This window comes from Pseudorasbora parva, chromosome 19 (genome assembly GCF_024679245.1).
Source record: "Pseudorasbora parva isolate DD20220531a chromosome 19, ASM2467924v1, whole genome shotgun sequence".
NCBI classification, from domain to species: domain Eukaryota; kingdom Metazoa; phylum Chordata; class Actinopteri; order Cypriniformes; family Gobionidae; genus Pseudorasbora; species Pseudorasbora parva.
Window position 1 is genome coordinate 22,428,536 of NC_090190.1, and position 25,191 is coordinate 22,453,726.

Genomic DNA, 25,191 nt, shown 5'->3' on the forward strand with positions numbered 1-25,191 from the left:
AAACCAAAAATCAGCAATGTGTCAAATGTTAAATGTGAGGCACTATTACAGGCCTCTGTCTCCACGTGTCGAGCACCCATTACCGTCAGACAATAGAAGCTTCCGGATTCACGGGCCCTTTTCATCCCTGAGAGCAGGATTTGTCAAAGCAGCATGTGTTATTGAACCCGGGTTTCTCACCATGCTCAATGCAAATGAGAACAGCCTGATTTATTCCCAGTGTTTGATGGATTTATTCTGACAGAGGAAGTGACAGAGCTGTGACAGCCAAGCCCCCCCAACCTTTTCTATTTCAATTCTTATTCTATAATGCATTCTATTCTGAAATTCTTTCTCAGCTCTCGGGGCTTTTTCTCTGCATTGTGTTGTAGAAAGGGCTGCATTATTCATGATCATATATTCATTGTCATTTCATATACCACCTCTGATTTGCATTCAACTCCATCCTCATACTCTCTGATAACCTTGGATACTTTGTAAATTCTGTAAGGAATAGACTGATATGTATGTCCAATGACGTTTTTCATGTTCATGATGTAGAGACCATAAAGTTATATGGACTTGTTGAAATAGTGTTTAATAATAGTGTTCAAATATGGCATGGCACATAAACCTAGAATTATATTTGACTGAGTGGAGGGTTGTTTTAATACTGAAGCGGCGCTCAGACCGGCAGCGTTTTGCAGTGGCAAAGCAACCAGAAGTTATTCATTTTTAATGAGAGTTGGTGATTTGGGGCGACAACAAAGTCCAGCAGTTTAACTTTATGTAAATGAGTAGTAATGTAGGTAGCATGAAGTACAATGATGCACTTACATTGACAGAGCCACAACAAGGCGACCGAAAATGAATCTTTTCCGCCGGGAGTTGGTGATTTGATATTACAAATGACAAAGATTACTGCTGACGCAACTTTGCGCTCCAATATACATATGCAAATGTGGGAGAATGGAAACTCAATCTCACACAGACCATTTTGCATTCTGCTGTGTACGAAAGTTGCGAATTCGAGTATGACATACGTATGGCATGTGACCAAAGCAAGATCTAAACATGAAACCAAAGAACACAAACTTGCTGGACAGGAGAGTAGACGAATACTTCCACATTTTGAATGGATTGCAATTTGAGATTATTCTTTATTGAAAACAGAAGCCGTAAAGCATGATTTCCTGATCATTACAGTGTCCGAAGAAATGTTGCATTCCTAAAGACAAGAGTTGATCATGGCTTGAAGCGATAGTTCACCCAATTCTGCAATCATTTACTCATCCTCATATTGTGTCAGTGCCTTGATCTTCAGAACATAAATGAAGATAGGCCTATTTTAAATATTCTTTCATAATTTTTTGTCCATCCATTGGAAGTCCACAAAAACAAAATGGTCAATCGTCAAAAATTTCATTAAAGTGTTAGTTCACTTTCGTTCATCTACGGGACGCAAGTGAAGTGATTTTTGATTAAATCTGAGAGCTCTCAGATCCCTCCATAGACAGCCATTTAATTAACACTTTCAGAAAGGTAGCCTGGTCCGACCAGACTCTCTTTTTATTTGTACAGGGAGTCTGGCCACTCTCCATTGACAAGCAATAACTTCCTTGAAGGCGGGTACTCTGTTGAAGTTTAAAACTATTGTATCTGCCCAGTGCCACTCTCGATCTGCCAAAAGCCAAACGATAATGTTTGGTCGTGACGTATGTCATCTCAAACTAACGCACGGCATCAACGTCATCGTTCCCAGTCACTGCCTCTGTTCACTGACTGGACCGGTTAAAATTTGACAAAACCAGAGAATATACCGCAAGCACAGATGGAGTACTGAAGGAAAATTAAAATTTGGGGCGCATTTCAACCGAATCAGGAAAGACCTCAACTGGATAGACCTACAACCAATCAGAGCAATGAAGTGACGTCAACTGAGGTCAACTGCACTGTGTTGCCAAGTCCGTGTTTTCCCCCGCGGGTTGTTTTCTATGTCCGCGGGTTGAAGCGACTATTATGTGATATATAGACCCATGAGTGCGAATTTTAGCAGGCAACCTTGCCAAATTAACACACATTTTACCCCCCAAACACCATTTTTTTCCGGAGAACCCCCGAGAAGCTATTGTTTAGGGCTAGTAGTTGGCGGGTTTTGTTGTAAAAACTTGGCAACCCTGTCTGCACGCTGAAATCAGGCTGGAATAAACAATCTTTGCCGGTGTTGTAAAAAAATAAAAGAATTGAATGATACACAGAGTACTTACCCAACATGATCATCATTTCTGAGAGAAATTGTGAAGGTGAATGCATATACAAACCATCTCTCTGTTTAAGATTTGAACAAATATAACCCAAGCCCGTTTGATGACGTGCATGATTACGTTACTGTTTATCATCTGTCCGTCCTTTTCTAAAGCCCACCCTGATGATTTCATTGGTCTGAACAGTTTCTGTTCAGGGATAATTACTCCTCTATGGAGCGATGCCAGACCGAACTGCCCAACCTAAAAATGTTGTGGGTGGAGCTAAGTTCGGCTGGAATCCAGGCTATAGAAGGGCGGGTCCGGGCTATTAGAAAGCTAGTAAAAGCTCATGAAAAGATTCCATGTGACTACATTAAATAAACCTTAATGGGTTAGTTCACCCCAAAATGAAAATGTTGTCATTAATTACTCATTGTTCGACAACTGTAAGACCTTTGTTCATTATCAGAACACAAATAAAGAAATTTTTGTTGAAATCCGATGGCTCAGAAAGGCCTCCATTGGCCACAATGACATTTCCTCTCTCAAGAGGCACTACAGACGTTGTTACAAAGTCCATCTCACTACAGTGGTTCTTAAATAATTTTATGAAGCGACGAGAATAGTTTTGTGCGCAAAAAAAAACCTAACTAATGACTTATATAGTGATGGCCGATTTCAAAACACCGCTTTGTTAAACTTCAGAGCGTTATGAATCAGTATTTTGAATCAATACGCTGATTCAAAATGCTTCAAGGCTTTACGAAGCAGTGTTTTGAAATCTGCCATCACTATATAAGTCGTTTTTGTTGTTTTTTTAGCACAAAAACTATTTTCGTCGCTTCATAAAATGATTGTAGAACCACTGAAGTGAGATGGACTTTGTAAGAACGTCTTTAGTGCCTCTTGAGAGAGGAAATATCATTGTGGCCAATGGAGGCCTTTCTGAGCCATCGGATTTCAACAAAAATATCTTAATTCTTGTTCCGAAGATGAACCGAGGTCTTACGGGTGTCGAACGACATGAGGGTGAGTAATTAATAACAGAATTTTTTGAACAAACTAATTCATTTAATGAAGCAATGAGAATACTTTTTGTGTGCAAAACAATCAAAAATAACTATATTTAACAATTTTGTTCTAGCCTGTGTCAGTCTCCTACACAGTTTTCATTGTAAATACAGTGCAAGGTCCAGTGTCATCATCACAGTCATGTGTTGTGGTGCTCTTGTGAACAGCGTCAGCTGCTGTAGAACTCGAAAGCTACAAAAATTTTAGGTTGAACCACTAGATTCACATGGACTATTTTAACAACTATTTTGGACTATTTTCCTACCCTTCTGGTCCTTGAAAGTGTTAATGAAATAGCTATCTATGGAGAGGCCAGAGAGGTCTCGGATTTCATCAAAAATATCTTAATCTGTGTTCTGAAGATGAACGAAGGTCTTACGGGTTTGGAACGACATGAGGGCGAGTAATTAATGACAGAATTTTCATTTTCGGGTGAACTAACCCTTTAAGACATGCCAGAAGTAATCATTGTGAATTGAGCAGTTAAATCCAAATTTTCTGAAGAGGTACAAATAGTTTATATAATAAACATATTTATTTTAAGCTTTCATTCGTGTATAGACATATATACACAATACACAAAGTACATACACAAAGTAGAGCACAACAAGTATGGTAAACAGAAGCTCAAAAGTGCATAACTGCAAGAAACAAACCTCATTGGTTCTTGTGGAATCTTAAACTTGCTTGCGTAAGATGCAAGAACAACCTCACTGGTTCATCACCAAATCTGTGATATTGTGTTTGCTCTATCATTGATTTATGAGCAATGTAGCATTTCAAAGTTTCTGGCTAATGGCTATATCAGCTTTTTAATAAAATAGACAAGATGAGTAGCTCAACTATCCTTTTACACTGCAAATACACCTATCCTCAGGCCTGCGGAGGACATCAATGCTGAACTCCTGCTCTTCCTGTAGGCCGCTGGACTGTCTGCTATGATAATGATGGTGATGGGTTGAAGGTGATAATAACTGTTGTCTGCATGAATTCTCCAGGGCCGTGCTATGATGGATAACATCGGAGGTGTTTCGTAACATGCTGGACGTGGGTGGAGGTCATCCCTGCTGCACTGATATTGCTATGTGGGATCAAAAAAAATCATCATATATTCATGCGGTTGCCTTAACTAGTGCAAAACGGAAAAAAAAGTGTGTGTGTGTGTGTGTGTATCAGTTTGGCGATTCAGAATAGCTGTCAGTGAGGGGTGTGTGGTCCCCCGCTGGCTGGGGTCCCGGCTGTTTGAAGCACGTCGGCCGCAGCGCTGGTTTTGATCAGCGCTGGATCTGCGAGATCAGAAAGTGGATCAGGAGCCCCCAGGGGAGTGTCATTTACACGTGCCTCCTACTGTGGGGAGAATGCACAATTATACATTTGTTAAGATGCTAATGCTTAACGTTGCCCCTCCTAACACACACACACTCATTCACTAAGGCCTTTTTTGTCCCACGGCTTTGCTGCAAAGGAATATTATGACTTCAACTTTGTGTATTGAACTTTAGATGATGGAATCACTTAACAATCTCCTCTTTGCAAAGTTACACTACTGGTCATAAAAAATTGAAATAATTGAAATATTTTAATAAATAAGATGTTTTTGAGAGTCTCTTTGAAAGTATCTTATACTCACCAAGGCTGCATATATTTGATAAAAAAAAACCTGTAAAAACAGTAATATTATGAAAAAATATTACAATTCAAGAGAAGCATTTTATATGTAATATATTTTAAAGTGTAATTTATTCCTGTGATGCCAAAGCTGAATTTTCAGCAGCCATTTCTCCATTCTTCAGTGTCTCATGATCCTTCAGAAATCATTCTTATATGCAGAATAAACATTCATTATCATTAATGATGAATACAAATAGTTTTGCTGTTTAACATGCAGCTATGATATATATTTGGGGTAAGTATTTTTTTTCTTTTTTTTTATTAAAGGAATTAATATTTTACTGAGCAAGGATGCATTAAATTAATCAAAGTGTCAGTAAAGAGATTTATAATGTTTTTATAAGGTTATGATGATTTATAATGAGTTACATTTATAAGGTTTTTAAGGGTCATAAAGGTTTTTATGAATCCTGAAAGAATGTATCATGATTTACACAAAAATATTAACAAGCAAAAACATTTGTTTAGACATTAATAATAATAAAAGGCATTGATAATAAAAAGAACCATTAAGACTGATTTCTAAAGGATCATGGGACATTGAAGACTAGAGTAATGGCTGCTAAAAAATCCGCTTTGCCAGTGGAATAAATTACTTGAATAAATTATTTGAAACAGTACTGGGCAATTGTTTTATCGCTATTAATTACGTCCAAAATAAAAGTTTTTTTTTTTGTATATATATATGTGTGTACTGTGTATAATTATTATGTATACATATATAAATATACACATGCCTGTACATAATTATGGACATTTATATTTATACTGATTTCCACACTCTTGTTGAATTCCTGATCGATTGCTCCTGTCTACCTGCTGCTGCTGCTGCTGCTGCTGCCTGCCTCAGTGTTTGTAGCTCTGTATAGCTGCATTTGAATCTCTATTTGATATACTTTCTCTGTTATCTATACTACTAAATATAACTTACTCATCACCATGTATTGTTTAATATAGTCTATCAAGTTAAATTTGACTTCAGTAGCTTTTAATCTAAATCACTACCACGTGTTAGCTTTTCGCTAACTGTTTTCTCCTGTTTTCTGAGTTCTTTAGACAACTGGGGTGAGTTGTATTATTAAAAAGATTCCATCAAACAACCGTGGTAAGTTTTGGATTCATCAACAAATACGGTAAGCCATGTCTTCTTCTCCTGTCATCGTCACTTGCACTGCATGCTACATGTTTAGCATATCTATCTCCGTTGGTGAACGTCTCGGTTATGTATGTAACCCTTGTTCCCTGAAGAATGGAGACGTACGTCGGAACTGACCGACTGAAAGGGAACAGGGCTTCACATGTTATAAATGTAAGGAAATAGTCAGGCTGACGGAAAAGATTTCAGAATTAGAGACACGCATCCAGACTTTATGTGATAGTAGTGAGAATGTAACAGCTTTAGATACTGCTTTGGACGTGACTAGCTTAGTGAACACTCATTGTTTGGTTCCGGCTGAGCCCTTGCAGCAGAGCAATTGGGTAACTATGAGACGGCATCGTCGCGGATCTAAAAAACACTCTTCCGTTCCAATTAGAACATCAAACAGGTTCTCCCCACTCAGTGACGCACTCACTGATGATCCTGTTGAAAGTGACCTAGTTATTGGCGATTCTATTACACGGAACGTGAAAATAGAGACACCAGCCACCATAGTCATATGTTTACCGGGAGCCAGAGCACCTGACATCAAAGTAAATTTAAAAGTGCTGGCTAAAGCTAATCGTAAATTCTCTAAGATTATTATTTAAGTTGGCACTAATGATGTTCAACTTCGCCAGTCAGAGATCACCAAACTTAACATTAAAGAAGTGTGTAAACTCGCAAGTACCATGTCAAAGGCAGTCTGTTTCTCTGGTCCCCTCCCTGTTAAAAGGAGTGATGAAATAGTTAGCAGATTATCATCACTCAATGGCTGGTTGTCTAAGTGGTGTCTGCAAAATAACATAGGGTTCATAGACAATTGGAAAAGTTTTTGGGGCAGACCTGACCTGTTGAAGATAGATGGCATTCATTCCTCCTGGGCTGGTGCTGCTCTTCTCTCTAGTAATTTGGCACATAGTCTTAGAGCTAAACCTTGACTCACTGGGGCCCAGGTCAGGAAGCAGACAAACTGGCTAAACCAACCGTCTGCTAGCTGTCTCATGTCACCAAAGTCAGCTAAATCCCAGTACATAGAGATTCTTTCACCTAGATATTATCACATAGAGACTATGTCTGTTCCCCGAATTAGTAAATACAAAAAAACATCAAAATCATTCAACAGTAAAAATGTAATTGATGTCCAACAAATAAACAACAGATATAATACGGATGAACAATTGATAAAGCTCGGGTTGCTGAATATTCGATCCCTTTCTCCAAAAACGCTTATTGTTAATGATATGATTATAGATCATAACTTAGATGTGCTGTGTTTGACAGAAACCTGGCTAAAACCTGATGACTACATTACTTTAAATGAGTGCACCCCCCCCAAGATTATTGTTATAAATATATATAATATTAATTTATAATAATATCTTCAGTATTACTCAGAAGTCTAGTTTCAAATATAACACCTTTGAAGTTTTGGTGCTTTATGTAACGCTGTGTAGTGTAAAGGATAAATCCCGTTTGACATTTGTGTTGGCTACTGTATACAGGCCACCAGGGCACAATACAGACTTTATCAAATAATTTGCTGGTTTTCTATCAGAGTTAGTACTGGCTGCAGATAAAGTACTAATTGTTGGTGATTTTAATATCCATGTAGACAACGAAAAAGACACATTGGGATGGGCATTTAGAGACATTCTAAACTCTATTGGAGTTAGACAACACATATCGGGACCCACTCATTGCCTTAATCATATTTTAGATATAATAATGTCACAAGGAATAAATGTTGATACCATTAAAATTCTGCAACAGAGCGATGACATCTCAGATCATTACCTAATATCATGTATACTTGATTTAGCTAAGGCTGCAAAGCCATTCCCTCGCTTCAAATATGGCAGGACGATAACCACTGCGACTAAAGATTGCTTTGTACATAATCTTCCTCATCAGTTCCATCTCCTCAGCATTACAGATAGCCAAGAGGAACTTGATGTTGCAACAGAAACTATTGACTTTCTCTTTACTAGCACTTTAGACATAGTTGCTCCCCGGCGCTTAAAGAAGATTAAAGCAAATATTCCAACGCCATGGTACAATGAGCACACACGGGCCCTTAAAATAGCAGCCAGAAAAATTGAGAGCAGCTGGAAGAAAACAAAACTGGTGGTTTTTCGCAATTTGTCGAAAGAGAGCATGATTGCATACAGAAAGGCCATAAAAACTTCTAGATCTGCTTATTTCTCAACTCTTTTAGAAGAAAAAAAACACAACCCAAGGTATTTATTCGATACAGTGGCTAAATTAACAAAAAATACGTTTGTAATGCTGATAAAAATGACGTTTGTAAACAGCACAGCAGTAATAACTTTATGAACTTCTTTACTATAAGATTGATAACATTAGGAATAAAATTATAACTATGCAGCCGTCTACTACAGTACAACTTCAGACCGTTACACTCATTCACTGCTATAGGAGGAGAAGAATAGTCTAAACTTGTTAAATCATCAAAATCAACAACATGTATGCTTGACCCTATATTGCATTGGCATGGTTTAAATCGCACTTAACTGATTGTTATGAGTTTGTAGCAGTAAATTAAGAGATATCACACCAATCACAAGTTCAGTTTGGAGTACCACAAGGCTCAGTGTTAGGACCGCTGCTCTTCACCCTGTATATGCTACCACTGGGAGATATCTTTAGGAAGCATGTTGTTAGTTTTAATTGTTATGCTGACGATACTCAGTTCTATATTTCTTCACGCCCTGACAAAACTTACCAGTACACAGGAATAACGGAATGCATAGCTGAAATAAAGAATTGGATGAATAGCCATTTCCTGCAACTTAATTCAGATAAAACTGAATTTTTCATTATTGGACAGTTCCACAAGTAGTAAACTAGAATATTGTCTAACACTCGATGACTGCTCTGTCAAGCCCTTAATGTCAGTCAGGAACCTGGGTGTGCTCTTTGATACCAATCTTTCATTTGAAAGCCACGTTTCTAGCATCTGTAAAACTGCATTCTACCATCTTAAAAATATATCTAAATTACGCAACATGCTTTCAATGCAAAATGCTGAACAGTTAGTACATGCGTTCATGAGCTCAAGGCTAGATTATTGTAATGCTCTACTAGGTGGTTGCCCTGCTTGCTTAATAAACAAAGTCCAACTAGTCCAAAATGCAGCAGCTCGAGTTCTTACTAGAACCAGGAAGTACGATCATATTAAGCCAGTTCGGTCAACACTGTACTGGCCCCCTATTAAAAAATGTGCTCCCAGTGCTCCTCCTTATCACATACATTTTAAAATCTTACTTATTACTTACAAAGCACTAAATGGTTTAGCTCTCCAGTACTTAAGTGAGCTCTTAACATACTATACTTCATCATGTCTATTTCGTTCTCAAAACTCTGGCCAGTTTATAATACCTAGAATACCTAAATCAACTGCACCTGTCGATCCTTTTCCTATTTAGCACCTAAACTCTGGAACAGTCTTCCTAGCATTTTTTCGGGAAGCAGACACACTCTGTCAGTTTAAATCTAGACTAAAAATCTCTTTACTATGGCATACACATAGAACATTTTCCCCTTACATTATTCAAATCAATTGACTGATTGTTAGGCTGCATTAACTAGGTCAGCCAGAACCGGGAACACTTTCCATAACACCTGATGTACTCTTTACATCATAAAAAGAGTGGCATCCACACTAATGTTAGTCTCTCTGTTTATTCCAAGGTTTACTGCAGTCAGCTGGATCCAGGCCGTGTCCGGATCGGATGGTGTATCTGCATCTGGACATGACCAACACATCCTGGAGTGGGAGTGTCTGCTGAGTCCGTGTCAATTGGTGTCTCCTCTGGATTTGACTCACCGGCACGTCATCCTCAATAAACCTGCCTCTGGCGCGATGAGTCCGATCTTTCAAACATTCATATTCTTGTGTAATCAAAGCGCCATCCTTAATAAACTTGTCTCTTGCGTGATACCCAGAAATTTATAATATTCTAATATGATTTCTGACCTGGTAAGGTTGCCAGAATAATAATAATACACTGTTTTCTAAAGGTGCACTATGCAGCTTTCCGTCCACTAGAGGTCACCTATTCAAAACAAATGCGTAGTTTGATGACGCAAAGTCTGAGCGCAGCATCTTGGGAGATGTGGTCTTCTCATCACAGCCGGTGGAAAATAGGACTCGGGCAGAAATCACGTTCATGCATGCGGTTATTAACGTTACTGTAGTCTAAAGCAGAGCAGGACCGAGTGTTCTGGACCTGAGCACAGCTGCTGGAGCGATTGTTAAACAAATACCCGCCTCGCGAACACCGGGACTTTAATTATGACGGGACGGGAGACATTTGCCGGGCGCCTGCACAGATCCCCTCTTCCGGTTATGATTTTGAGGTAATGTAGCTCTGTTTATCATATTAGATACACTTAAGTGTGTTTAAAACGATGTTATGACTTTACTCCGTGCGTTCACTTGTTCACACTGCTAAGAGTAAAGCGCTCCTGCCAAATAAAAGCCGAAACCGAGGGTAACGCAGATATGACGCAATTGACAGGCGACTCCCTCAAATGCAATGCTGAAACGTCCCTGTCCTTAGTTAAAATAGCAATTTTCTCACAATTTACAAATAGTTGGAAACTTCTGGGATATTTTAGGTACTCAACTGAACAAAATATATATCACCGGCCTAGTGGTTTTGGGATATTTTACTGAAAAAAATACTACCTTTCATAGGCCAGAGGAGAACTGGAAAATTATGACACACTAAAATTATGATCACTATGATCAAATTATTCAACTAAATATACAAATAAATTAATTAATTAGGTCTCATTTAATTCTATAAACTATAACACTGATCTGCCAACATTTTCGCTATAATGATAAATTAAAATAAGCTGAGGACATCACATGTTTTCTCCAGAACGAACTGCCAAATCAAATGTTGTTGCAATATTGTCCTGTTTAACAGTGTGAAGCTGCTTTGAAACAATCGTCATTGTAAAAGCGCTATGTAAATAAAGTTGATAACAGAAAAAGTGTAACAGAAGCAGTAGAAATGAATGTGAAGGTTTCCAGACTGAGTTGCAGGTCGAAATCAAATCGCCGGCAGATCAGGCTGGGTTTACCCAATCTAACAATTAACATCAATTTTGGGTGAAAAACAATATTAGTCCATTCTAGTAATAAGCAATGGATTTGATGAATTCCCTGACAATTTCTTCTTATTGTGTAAATAATCACATTATTATTATAGGCTATTTCTAAATAATATTTCTTATACGATTATATACAAAAATTTCCTTAGAAAACAACACAGCTTAATTAGATTTTGATTTTGACAAACCTAAGTTGTTTGTACATATTTTGTATCCTATTGATGAAGAACAGACATAAAATACTTTAGCTTGCCACAAATACCAACTATCTGTTTCATGAAGCAAATACATAAAACAAAGGAAACAGCATTTAATTCTCTGTGCCAGCTAAGAATGATAAAATACATAAATAAAACATAATTTATCCACTTTTTAATGCAAAGGGCACTGCTTTAAGGCTGAAGCCCAATTTATACTTCTGCGTAAAGTGCACCCTGACCTGCACCTCTCCAAAAATGTAACTACGCGAGTTGATTCTATGCAGATGTATGTCCAGAAATGATAGTTTCATCCATTTTGTAGTGCAGATATTCTTTATGTTAGTGAATAAATACATAGATCCGCTGTGTATAGTTTATTTATGTTCTCATTCAAACCAAAGATGTTAATCAGTGATTGTATATCAAGAACAGGGACACCTGTGTAGTCTCTGCAACAGCAGTCGATTGAAAACAGCGACCATGAGCTCTGCATGATTTCACAAACGCATTCAGTGCCAGATCGCCTCTTATGTTACTCTACTAATCAACTAGAAATGTTTAATTTGTATTAGATACAACAACTCAAGGGGCAAGAAAAGCCGATATCTGCCGCCATCACTGCTGATACTTCAGGTGCATGCAATGACAGTGTAAACAAGCCTCTTCTTCTGCGTTTGCCTTGAGACTGGAGGGTTACGATCAACATGCCTGTGGACACTGCCGACTAGCGGTCTGCATGTGTAACTGCATATTGACGCGAACAAAAACGCAAAAAGTATAAATGTAAACAAACACGTAACTTGCGTTGTAGAGGCTACGGCATGGCTCCAATGCAGAAATATAAATCAGCCTTTACATTTTTGGAGAGGTGCGGGTCACGTCAGGGTATCTCGTAGGGTATGCACGCCACACACAACCTACGACATAGCTACGGCGTACACGCGATGCATCAGTATAAATTGTGCTGTACACTTGGCGCATTGGGAATAAGTGTCATTTTTTCCGATACACAGCGTACTCTGTTTGATTTAAGTTGTTTGCTCAATGTGTCAGATTCATTCAATTCTTTGCATTTGTAAAAGTAGACATGATTTTATGAATATTTATATGCTACTTATATTTTGGGGCAACTAACCCCACTCCTACCCTAAACCTACCCACTTCTCAACAATATCAAACATGTAACAGGCACATAAAAGTACAGTCATAGGTCTTTATTGCAAAAATTTACCAAAAACAATATAAAAGTCTTTTGAAGTCATACAACATTTTTCTGTGAAGAACAGAGTTGATCTTAATGTTTTAATCACTGAAATGATTATCCAATCCGCAGCTCTGTGAACACACACACTCTAGTCATATCTCATTCAAATGATACACCGACTCTTTAGCATGATGCCCTTCACGAGACACACGACAGCCAGTGCTGTGTCAAAGTTAAAGAAATGTTTGATTATGTTCATGAACTTCGGAGGATGGAATCGACTTTGATAGCTTTTGGGGATTTTCTTCACACAAATTAATCGTTTGGCCTCCGAACACTTGGAATATTTCTAATTTTTTAATAAACTGTGGCTGCAGTCATATCTGCATTATACCTTGATTTTTATAATACACAAATGGGTAGGTTAAGGGATGGGGTTGGGTTAGGTGTTCAAAACGTTTCTGAATAGAGTAAAGAAAAAAAGAAAATAAATATAAAAAAACAAATGATGCTGGCTGATTAAATTGAGAATCAAACTCCATGTCATAATGGAAAAATCATAACCCAATATATAGTTTCATCATGATGATAACCATGCCCAACGCGTCTGTATATGACACCAAATGTTTCTCATTGAAATAAATGGAGTACTTTGAGTCAGTAAAAGGCTCTAAAGGGTACCCTGTGCGTTAAAAAGTGTCGCCAAAGAGAACTGACCAAGTGTGTGACGAATAGGAGTGAGACCGTTGCTGCATCCCAATTCGCCTACCTATACTATGACCTAAAAGTATGTATTCTTTTTGTGAAGAAAATGAACATGCTTTTGAGTGTGTAGCAGAAAAGTATGCAAGCTTTGGAACATACTATTTCATCATCTCTAACAGACTCTGTCGCTTAATAACGTGCATCCCGTCCCAGTTTAACTGCCCTGTCAATCATCGTCAGATTCGTCACAGTTCAAATCCTCCACATTCAGTTTAATTATAATGTATCGGAAAGAAATGTAGTAGCACATTGATTAGCCAAATTTGTGTGGGTCTTTAATGCAGAGACTCCCCTCCTCATACATTTGCAGTTTTAATATAAAGATGAATTGAAAAGTTATTGGCCAAATGTATCGTTATAAAAGTTCACAGAGTTAAAACGTTAAATACTGATAAACCTTTATCTAAACCTCTCTACTTAACCATCTGACTCGCATATCCGTCATGTTTGTAGTTTTTTAACAATTTTAATCCGCATTTGTAGTTCTAATCGAATACTCATCCAACTCGCAATGGGTTGTGGGCAATATCAGCCGTTAAGAGTGTGCGTCGATCTACACTTCCAATTCTGACCGGAAATAGTAGACCATCGGGGTATCGTTGGACATACTCTTTTAAACATACTACGATTTGGGACATACTAATTCTATTTTCGAATACTATTTAGTATGGATAGTATGCAAATTGTGACGCAGAGTGTGTTATTGGGATTCCAATACTTCGGTGAAGTTGACATAACGTATATCCGTTCCCTTATCCAAGGAACGAGGGTTACATACGTAACTGAGATATTTTATTGTTGTACCTAATACATTTTTATTTAAATAAAATCAATTGATTTAGGTAACTCTAAATGAAGCACATTTTTAGGTTACCAATTTTTCTGTGTATAACCGGTGCCCCTGGATATAGTGTATAGCACAGCCTTCAACAGACAGACACACATCCACTCTCAGCAGCTAATAATGAGCCGTAATGGATGCCGGAACCACTGCAGCTCACAGGATCACTGGTCCTGTTCAAGAGCCATTTACTGTGATGACATAGCAGCCATAGGCTTAGCTCAGGAATGAGTCAGATGATCTGTCAATCACTGGTCATGTGACTACTGACTGACTGCCCATTAGTGTCCATCAATGTGTCTGCATGTGCTCGTCACATCAGTAATTGTGTGTCTTACACCGTGTATATGTGTGAATGTGTGAGCCTGCTTGAATTGATAGTGTTATTAATGATTTACATTTTAACACTCCCATCAATCACAGCTTGGGAAGCCATGTGTGAAAGTGCAAGTCACACCCTCCAATTTTTTCTTCATACATGTGTGTCGGTGTACTTGAGAGAATTTCCCTTTAGACTGCAGGCCTATTTTCATAGCCATTGTTTATTAACTTGTGGATATTTGGGAAATTGTTCATTTTCTTCAATTAATATAACACATTAAATATGTTTTCTTTGTTAAAAACACCCCCACAATAAATAAATAAATAAATCAATAAATCAATAAATCAATAAATCAATAAATCAATAAATCAATCAATAAATAAATAAAATTCTATTGACACAAATTTTTGAACGGTATATGTAATATATGTATGGAGCTTTGCAAACAAATAAATAAAACAAGTGTAACTATAATGAATAACTATCACTGAGAAACTGCAAGATTAAAACTAATCGTTATCTTGATATAAATTATGTAATGCCTGCAAATATGAAGTCAAACCATTACCTTTTAAGATAGAAAATGCGGGGTATAAGAGGGTTACACTGCAGGAACAAAACTAATTCCATATTATTTTCCAAATTGTACATGCTATTTTAGAGAAAACAACGAACAACAGACAACGTGAAACAGACAACGTGTAAACGTGATATTTAAATCTTTATAAAAGCAAGATTTAAATATAATTATAGTTCTATTTAGTGAATAAAATGTAATGATGATAAAAGGGGAGATGCAAAAAGGCTGAGATTTTATTAAATAATAAGCAATAGCCTACCACTTTACAATACGTTTCAATTTGTTAATAGATAATATGTATTATGAATCAAGTTAATTTAATCAGTTACCAAACATGAATTAATGATCAACAGTGTGTAAATTAACATTAATGTATATTAATAATGTCATAAGACGTTGTTCATTGTTAGTTCATGATAACTAATGATTGGTTAACTAATACACTGAACTTTGTACTGAATTACTAACAAAAGTGATAAGTTTGTGCAGTTTGGAAGACACTAGCTCGGATAGCATTATGATTGTGTTATTACTACATCAAATGTGCAACTTCATAATGTTTTGTTGTGGCATGAAAGTTGTTTTCATAAAAGGAAATATTTCCTACCATAATCAGCTGTTCGCCATTTCTTTTTTGTTCCACTTTTTACTGGGGTATTTTGCGAGAGAGAGAGAGAGAGAGAGAGAGAGAGAGAGAGAGAGAGAGAGAGAGAGAGAGAGAGAGAGAGAGAGAGAGAGAGAGAGGTGTCATAGACATCTCATTACATTTTCATGTGCCACTAACTGCCCCGTATCCAGCGGCAGGTCACGTGGCAAGAGGCGCAGTATCATCCATGATTTAGGGAACTGTTTTGCTAGAGGCAGACGTCTGTGCTCACGCTCCTGAACGTTAATTAATTTCCCACTCGTCACTTCCCACTTCCCTCCCTGCAGTCATCTTCCTCTGCTCTGTTCCAGGTAGCATCCTGTATGCCTGGGATTATTTCAGAGTTCTTTTATATTGACATGTCAGATCCAACAAAAGCCTGGGGGCTCTTAATTGCCTTGTTAGGGCTTCAGGAAGCTAGTCTAAAGATGAGGAAGTAATCCCTGGCCAGTCCATATGTTTGATGGTACAAGACGATTTCGAGTGAGTTTTTGTTTTTGTTTTATTCTTAAAAAACTGCATGCAGATATTTTCATGTGTATTTTCACTTTTTTTCATATTTCATGAGACTGAGTTGTTTCATTTAAAGGATTAGTTGAGTCAAAATGAAGCATTTTTGAATGGAAAATCCTTTATTAACCCTTCAATTGCTGTTTGAATTCCATTATTTTATAGAATACAAAGGAATTCTGACACTGCTCTGACACAAATTAAGATTAATGCTGTGAACTTTAAAAAAACAAAAACAAAAAAAAGACAATTAATTATGTCTTAAGTGAAGGTAAACATTTGGGAGAATATCAGATGTTAATCAGTGTGTAACAAGTTCTTTAGGTAAGGAAGGAAGAGGACAAGGGGTCGGCGTGACTGCTGACGCTTTCTCTTTATTATTCAATAAACTCAAAACAAATGTACACATCAACGTGTATCTTTCTCAGTCTCAGATCACTTCAGGGTTCCAGTCTCACTTCCGTTTCCGGGTTTACTCAGGGTCACGTGGGTGTCGCGTCAGCAGTCCCTCTCTCTCCCCTGCTTCTGATTTCACAGGCGTTTTATCCTCTCCCCACGCCCATTACTGGAACAAGATACAGGTGTTATCAATCTGCGTCCAACCCACTCACTTACCGCTCGTCCCGTGTCTCTCTCTCCCGCTGCAGACCTCGCTGAACCACACCCCCCTTGCCACACAGTGTATTGGATCCATGCATTCGGCCTTAAAGTGACAGCAGCTTTGTAAAGGGCTTTGTAACTTTTATACAGGTATTTAAATGAGTTTAAGTTATGCTAGTCGTATGCTAGTATGTCCGATGGAGCATCACTGACTGGCTTAAACCATGATGACATAATGTGCATTTATACAACGATAATAAAGTAATGCATTGACATAAAAAAAGGAAATATACGTATGATTCTTAAGTACTTTAAAAAAATAAATACTTCTGTACTTTTACTTAAGACTACAACTTTGACTTGTAATGGAGTTATATTTGACCAATAGTACTGTTACTTTTACTCAAGTAATGAAGTTGTGTACTTTGTCCACCGCTTCATGAAGTGCTGTGGATTGCCGGCCACCTAGGTTACTTTTGAGGTCTGGTACAAATATTACATACAAAAATAAATAGGCTTTAGGCCAATATGTATGAATAATTAATCATTAAAAGACTGCAATCTCGATTCAAACACAACACTTGATCTTATACCTAAACGACAATGATTACACTTGTGTCTTAAACCTTTGAAATTATGATCCCACTGGAATTGAAACTGATCACAGTGAAAATTCTGTCATTAATTACTCTCCCTAATGTCGTTCAAAACCCATAAGACTTTTGTTCATCTTCAGAACAAATTAAGCTATTTTTTGATGAAATATGAGTGATTTATGTCCCTTCATTAACAGTCTAAAACTACCACTTTGACGCTTCAAAAAGTTTATAAAGAGATTGTTAAACGAATCCATGTGAATTGAGATGGATTAGTCCTGATCACTTTATATGATGAACTGTATTTATGAACTGAACTGGCTTTTATTCACATAAAAAAAAAAAAAAAACATTAATCAATGCACACATCACACTGAAAAATACAGCAACTTGCTGGCAGCAATTAGCTTGTAAGTTGCTGTATTTCATTTCACAGTATTCTTACTGTAAATATAATCGCAGTAACTTTTTAATTACTGTAAAAAAAATGTACAGTAATAATCACAGTACTGTATTTTATAATTATACTGTAATCAGGATTACTGCATTAATTTTGTGTACTGTAAAATAAAGACACTGTCACAAATGCCATTTATTTTCTCACTTTTAATTTCAAAAATTCATTAAAAAAATAGTATAGCATAATTTGTTCAATGTTACAATTTATCTGTACATTTTTTATTTCATCACTTTTCTGAACATACAAAAAAACACTTTTCTGAACAAACAAAATCAATATTTATTAAAATGTTTGGATAAAATTACAAATGTATAAAAATGTAATTATTTAAAAACAGCAGGATTTCAAATCTATATATTTTCTGAACATATAATTTTTTTCAATAAGTTAACATTTCTCTGTGAACAATTTATTTCATTTCAGCACTTTTTTGAGCAAACAAAACAATCAATATAGTATTCAAATGTTTGGGTAAAATTACAAATCTATAAAAATTAAATGATTTAAAGGGATAGTTCACCCAAAATGTTTAATTGTGTCATCATTTACTCACCCTCAACCTGTATAAATTTCTTTCTTTTGCTGAACACAAAGAAAGATATTTTGAAGAATGTCGGTAACCAGACAGTTGATGGGTCCCATGGACTTCCTTAGTAGAAAAAAAAATACTAAGGAAGTCAATGGGACCCATCAACTGTCTGGTTAACAGCATTCTACAAAATATCTTTCTTTGTGTTCAGCAAAAGAAAGAAATTCATACAGGTTGAGGGTGAGTAAATGATGACACAATTGAAATTTTTGGGTGAACTATCCCTTTAAAAACAGAAGGATTTCAAACCTGAATATTGTTTTTCTCCAATAATGTTTTTTTTCCATAACTATTATTCTTTTAAAACTTGATCTGGACTTCCTGGGCCTGAGTCTTCTGCCCTGTAGAAGAAGAAATTCATTATTAATGTAAAAGTTTAAAAGTAAGACAGATGGGTTGATGACATACACATAAAGTTTTAAATAAATATTAGTATTTTTTATATGCTTTGTTGGTGATTTGTGGAGTAGCATCCCCCGGGGCTGATATTTTTTTATAGCTTTACAAAAGATGTAAAATGTAAATGTATTTTCGTTAACACAAACTGTAACATCTGTAAAAATAACAACCTATTTTTAAAAGATAAAATGTAAATATTATGGAGTTGCAACTCGACTCTTATTAGACAGAATTGGTTTCTGTCATTTGCCATTACTTTAATATTTAATAACTGTCTACATGAATATTATAAAATTGTACATGAATATCCCACATTTCTGCCACAATACCATGTTTGCAGTTAGTGATACAACAGTGAAATTTATGTTTGTGAGTTCTGAATGGAAAAGTATTCTAACTGGCTGGTGTTGTCACACAATGTTCCTCCTGTTTTTCATGTCAGTGTTGTTGAATCACCTTGTGTTGACGCTGTAAAACTGCCTGATTTGAAAATGATGCTTGGCAGGCCTAAAGGGATAGTTCACTTTAAAATGAAAATGCTATTATCACATACTCAACCTCAAGTTGTTTCAAATCTGTATGAATTTCTTTCTTCTGCTGAACACAAAAGAGGATATTTTGAAGAATGTCAGTAACCAAACAGTTAACTGGAGCCAGTGACTTCCATAGTATTTTTTTTTACTATTATGGAAGTCACTGGCTCCAGTTAACTGTTTGGTTACCAACATTCTTCAAAATATCCTCTTTTGTGTTCAGCAGAAGAAAGAAATTCATACAGGTTTGAAACAACTTGAGAATAAATTTTAAAATGAACTATCCCTTTAATAGACAAGTTGCTGGCCACCCCTGACTTTCAATCACCATTTAAAGGTATTCAAGGTAACAATTAAAAGTCTCACCTGGAATTAGTTGTTCTGCCAGTCATACTCGATGAAGTCCCTGATGACCACCTTCCCAGTTTGTCTGCTAATCTGGACCTTTGAATTGCACTCGCTGTGCTCTGGGTTAATTCTGACAAAGAATCTGAAAATAAAAACATTAGGCTATGCATTACCCTATCCAAGAAAAAATACCTATTTTTTTTCTATTGGATCAGTAACAATTAGAGATTTTTGGAATGTAAGTGCAAGATGCTTTATATGTGAAGTAACCCTTAATATTGGCATCTATTGTGTATGTTGAGTGCTTGGATCTTACCGAGCATGATGAGTCTGGGAGTGTTTGGCAGGGAAATCTGAGCCTCAGCGTTTGCTTAGGTGGAAGTTTCTTGTAACACAAAATAAAACGAAAACACAGTTTTAGAAACCACAAGTTCAATATTCATAAGAGAAAGTCTGTGGCAATACTGTAAAAAATTACAATTTCAAATAATTTTTATTTAAAGCTAACGTAGCTACTATTTAATAAAATAAAAGACGTTATAAATGTAATTTCGCCAGATAAGACAAATATTAATACAATATATGCTCCCAAAAGTCGGGAATGGCACTCTATTAACAATCTAACTTATAGTTTCTGCCGCTTGAAGGCAATGAAGTTCAGAAAAATCATGAAATTATTAAGAATATGTTAAGTAACGTAGCTTAACAGATAACGTTACCTCTAGCTGGCTAAGTTTTCTCGGCCCGCTTAACTTCAATGTCTGATTCCTCAGGCGGCAACAGCAAGCATGAAGAGAAAAGAAACGAGAGATTATTAAACGGCTACCGCGCCAATAAATACAAAAAATTACACCATTTTAAATTAATGTAATTTCCCAATGCTAACGTTAGTCTTTAATCAAATTAAAGACGTTAAAAATGTAATGTTGCCGGATAAGACACATCTTAATACAGCCTATAGCCCATGTATGCTCCCACAAGTTTGAATAGCATTTTACCAATCTAGTTTCTGGGGGTTTCCATTCAGAAAAATCATGATTAATCACTATGAAAAATATGTTAAGTTAGGCCTAACGTACATACCTCAGCTGCGTTTGCTTTCAGCTCGAGACCGTCGAGAGTCGGCAGGCTTTGGCTCACTGCCTCACGCGCAGTGTTGCCACAGTTACTTTGAAAAAGTAATCTGATTACTGATTACTGATTACTCCTTTAAAAAGTAACTTAGTTACTTTATAGATTACTTGATTTTAAAAGTAACTAAGTTAGATTACAAGTTACTTTATTAGTTACATTCAGCAGTTGCCGACAACACCGCTGCCGCCTCAAAATAGAAATGACAACCGTTTTTGGCAACACACTTTATTGTATTTATGCCCGAGACTGACGGTCCCGACTTTTTTACGCCCCCTTTTTTAGGCTTCTCCTTCGTTTTATATTTATTTTAATAATTAAAATGAACAATGAGATGTGCTGGTGGAAACAACATGAGACCATGATAGCTTGCGCCACTGTCAAGATATGGCTCGCGCAGGGTTAAAGAGTCCGTTTCTTCAGTGCAGCTGCTAGAGTTATGGCCTTTTTACAACTGGTTCCTTCATTCGTTTTCTCTGACCAGGTATCTATCTGATTGCGAAATGACCAGGAGTAGGCCTAAATGCCTTCCGAGAGTCTTTCCAGACGTATTTAATTCCGATCACTCAAACAAACCAATTCAGAAGGTGCATGAAAGCATTTCAAACTAAACCGGACAAATGTAAATGTATCTGGTTGTTTAAACCACATGTGTAAATTTTACTCCTGGCAAATAATTACAAAATAAATGTGTGAGAGCGTGTTATGTTGTAGTCAGATAGATATGATGGTGCTACTGCAACATCGCTGCAGATGAGTAAAGCAAGCCAACGCATATGGCCGTAAATGAAACTTTAAAATAAGTCACACAAAACACAATCATCTTCAATATAAAATAATGAGACTAATGATCTTACCAGTGCTTAGGTCGCTCTCTCTCTCTCATATTGCGATCTTTGAATTTGAAATGGGCTGCTGAATAAAATGCTGGAATCTTTTGCTTTGATGTGAACTCCGTTAAATGAGCATATACCGCGGGAATTGAAGATCGGATTTATATTAATTTTGCTGAAGTGTAAGGTAGGCTATAAGACAACCTGCTTGTACTTTTTTTTGTTTGTTTGTTTAGATTGTGTAGCCCGTTTCGGGTTTTTTGAGCACCGTTGCGAGCATGTTGTGAGCAGTAGGCTAATCTATCAGCTGCCTCAGCTCGTCAGAAATGCCTTTGTGGTGGTATAATAACTAGCCTACTTTGTTTTTAATGTCAAAGTAGTTATATTTCGTTTCGTTTATTTTTTAAGTTCATTTAGAAAAATGTTTGGAGCAATTTTTGTTTGTTAAATTAAAGTTTTAATTTTTTTATGTGACGACCCAGTGAGTTAACCGCATGTTTAATAGCCTAGTCTCTCAAACCAACTCTTGAATTGCCTTGCCTATATAAACTTTAATTTAACAAACAAAATTAGGATAATAAAAAACGAAACGAAAAATAACTACTTTGACATTAAAAACAAAACTGAACTATTTTAATGGCTGCAACAATGTAAAAAATAAAATAAATAAATAAAAAACACGGCTCCAGCCCTCGGGCTGAGAACTTTGATAAGCTGTCGGTTTTTACTAAGGAAAATGACTAAAATAGTAACTCACAGTGACTTGGATAAGTAACTTTAATCTGATTACTGGTTTGGAAATAGTAACGCGTTAGATTACTCGTTACTGGAAAAAAGTAGTCAGATTAGAGTAACGCGTTACTATGTAACGCGTTACTGGCATCACTGCTCACGCGCATGTGGTGACAGGAAAAAAGCGATCACATTATGTGACGGATCAGCACCAAAAGAGATCACATCCACAATTTAATTTTTATTTAACAATACTATCCTTCTATAAATTAATGACGTTATCAAATGTTGCCAGACTAGAAAATATATCGAAATCATGCAGAAATATTTGTGGAAATAAAATTATAAAATGCACACACAGCATGAGACGAGTTTACTAGAAAGTGTGCCGCTCATTACTCTTTTCTCTCTCAGTGCACTCTTAAAGTTGAACAAACAGTTGACTTTACAAGAGTAAACTTTGGAAATACATTATGTTACCTTTCTGAAGTAAAAATTCGGATGAAAGTGGGGAATCTCGTAGCTTTCCTTGGCTGAAAAAAAAAATATTCTAGAAAATGCTGTATTGTGATTCACAGGAGAGAGAAAAAATACTGCAGAATTTACCCGCCATTGAAAAAAGACCATGATGCTTTGCAGATCTACAGCAACATGCTGTATACAGGTTCTACAGTAAGTATTTTCTCATTTTACAGTAATAATGCTGTGAAAACTACAGATATTGGTTACAGTGCAGTTATGATAACTGGAAGCTCAAACGTTCGCGAGAACCAATGAGGTTCATTCCAGTGTGTTGCACAGCACATTTGAGCTTCCGCAAGAACCAATGAGGTTTGTTCTTGCACATCAGGAAAGTACAGTTCAGCTTCTGTTTATTTCCGTTAGTCAATGTTAATATGTTAATGCCAATGTGTGAATAAAACCTAAATTAAATCTCTTCAAAATACAAAGAGATTGTGAATTACCATGACAATAAAGCAGACAGTCTACTAAGACTCTAATAAGAGTTAGTTGACATGCAGTTGCAAAATTATTTAGAGTCAACATAATGTTCAAAAGGGACCATCAAGTTACAAAAAAAGAAAAAAAAAGAAAAAAAATCTTCATCTTGGTGCTTTCATCAAAATTCTTTGATCAACATTTTTGTTTGGCTTCCTAAATTCACAAACCAGTCCTTTCTGACTAGGAAAAAAAAAAAATCAAATCACAGCTTTCATTTTTCTCATTGACTATTTTATTTGTAAATATTTCACATAATGCACATAAATGCCATCATTTTATATTGACTCCAAAGTCTCAATTTGCTGTCTATTTAATCTCAAAGCTTTCTAAGAGAAATATTTGAGCTAATAAAGAGATCATTTGTAATTTTTCTCTCCAATGGGGAGGTGCTTACCATTCATGATGCATTGGAAAGTAAAAGCTGCCTTTCTTGTGCAAGATATCACGGAGACATGAACAGACATGCACATGCGGTGCCCTGCGGGAGGTTTGAGGAGATGGTAGAAGCAGACCCCCCACTTGCTGGAGGGGTTGAGAGAGAGAGAGGGGGGGGGGGGGGTGGGATGAGGGAGGTGTGTCCACACCTCCACTCATCTGCCACTCTACATCAGTAACTAAGGCGTTGAGTCTACAGGGTCCAGAGACACATCCCTACAACGTCAGCAACTTGTGGATGGCCCCTACACACACACACACACACACACATTAGCAGGCAAACGTGGTGCCATTCTTAAAGGTATATTTCACACAAAAAATTGCATTACGTCATTGCTTATGCACCTTCAAGCTTTTTAAAAGGACAGAAAGGATGGGTTGTTGCCCGTTGATCACGTCTCTTATATGGTCTGATTGGTTGAAGGACTATCTAATTGCGTACAGAGTCATTTGAATAATGCTCTTTAATCACGCCTCTTGTGCAGTAGAAAATACTGAGAAGACTCTCTAGACCAATGTTTAATCTTAAATTGAGCTTGGTCTGGTGATAGCCAGACAAATACAGACACACACACACACAGAAGCATGTTGTCAGCGGTGCTCTAGTCTTGCGTAGCCAGACCTTCAGACTGACGGCAGAAGGTCTGGACTCTTTCGCAGCTTTCATTGGTCAAGGGCCACCCAAGAGGACATTTGACTGACATGTAACAACCAATCACAGTTTGTTTTGTTCTGCGTCATGTTTAGGGGCATGAAAATATAAAGTCGATGTCCCGCAATAACAGACCGGTATTCATCTATAAATTATTAATTCAAGATTATTGTGCAAGTTTATTACAACAATGGAGCCATGAACTTCACATACTTTTGAAAACTCAGCGTTAAGTTGATCATGGTAAGCGCTCATTGTCACAGTTGTAAACACGACGGTGTTCTTTTTCCACAACGGAGTTTGGCGTCACAGTATTTGTTTCCAGGCGGACTGTTAAAGAACGCATCCTGTAGAATTCTGTAGACTTTGAAGCTCCTCAAGTGTTTCCAGATAAGTGTGCCGTATGCATCAGACGATCAGACAACTGTCCATGGGCGTGACGTCTGAGGCTGTGATTAGCACTGATCTGAAGATTTGATCAGAAAAATAGTTTAACGACTCAAATGCTATGTGACATTTCTCAATAGAGAGGTAACAAATGTGCTGTTCTTAGTTTTGCT

The 25,191-nt window shown here is 36.8% G+C and overlaps 1 long non-coding RNA gene and 1 pseudogene across 2 annotated transcripts; one reads left to right on the forward strand and one right to left on the reverse strand.

The window, feature by feature from the left end:
• Positions 1-3,248: 3,248 nt before the first annotated feature.
• LOC137047380 (uncharacterized) lies at positions 3,249-7,046 on the forward strand (annotated as a pseudogene).
• An 11,674-nt stretch (positions 7,047-18,720) lies between these two features.
• Positions 18,721-20,661, reverse strand: LOC137048546 (uncharacterized). Of its 2 annotated transcripts, XR_010899434.1 has the most exons (4): positions 20,566-20,661; positions 20,163-20,231; positions 19,865-19,988; positions 18,721-18,907 (listed from the first exon to the last, which is right to left on the reverse strand). It is a non-coding gene; the product is annotated as an uncharacterized lncRNA (long non-coding RNA). The 2 variants fall into 2 exon arrangements; XR_010899433.1 differs by lacking the exon at positions 18,721-18,907 and having other exon boundaries at positions 19,753-19,988.
• Positions 20,662-25,191: the final 4,530 nt, after the last annotated feature.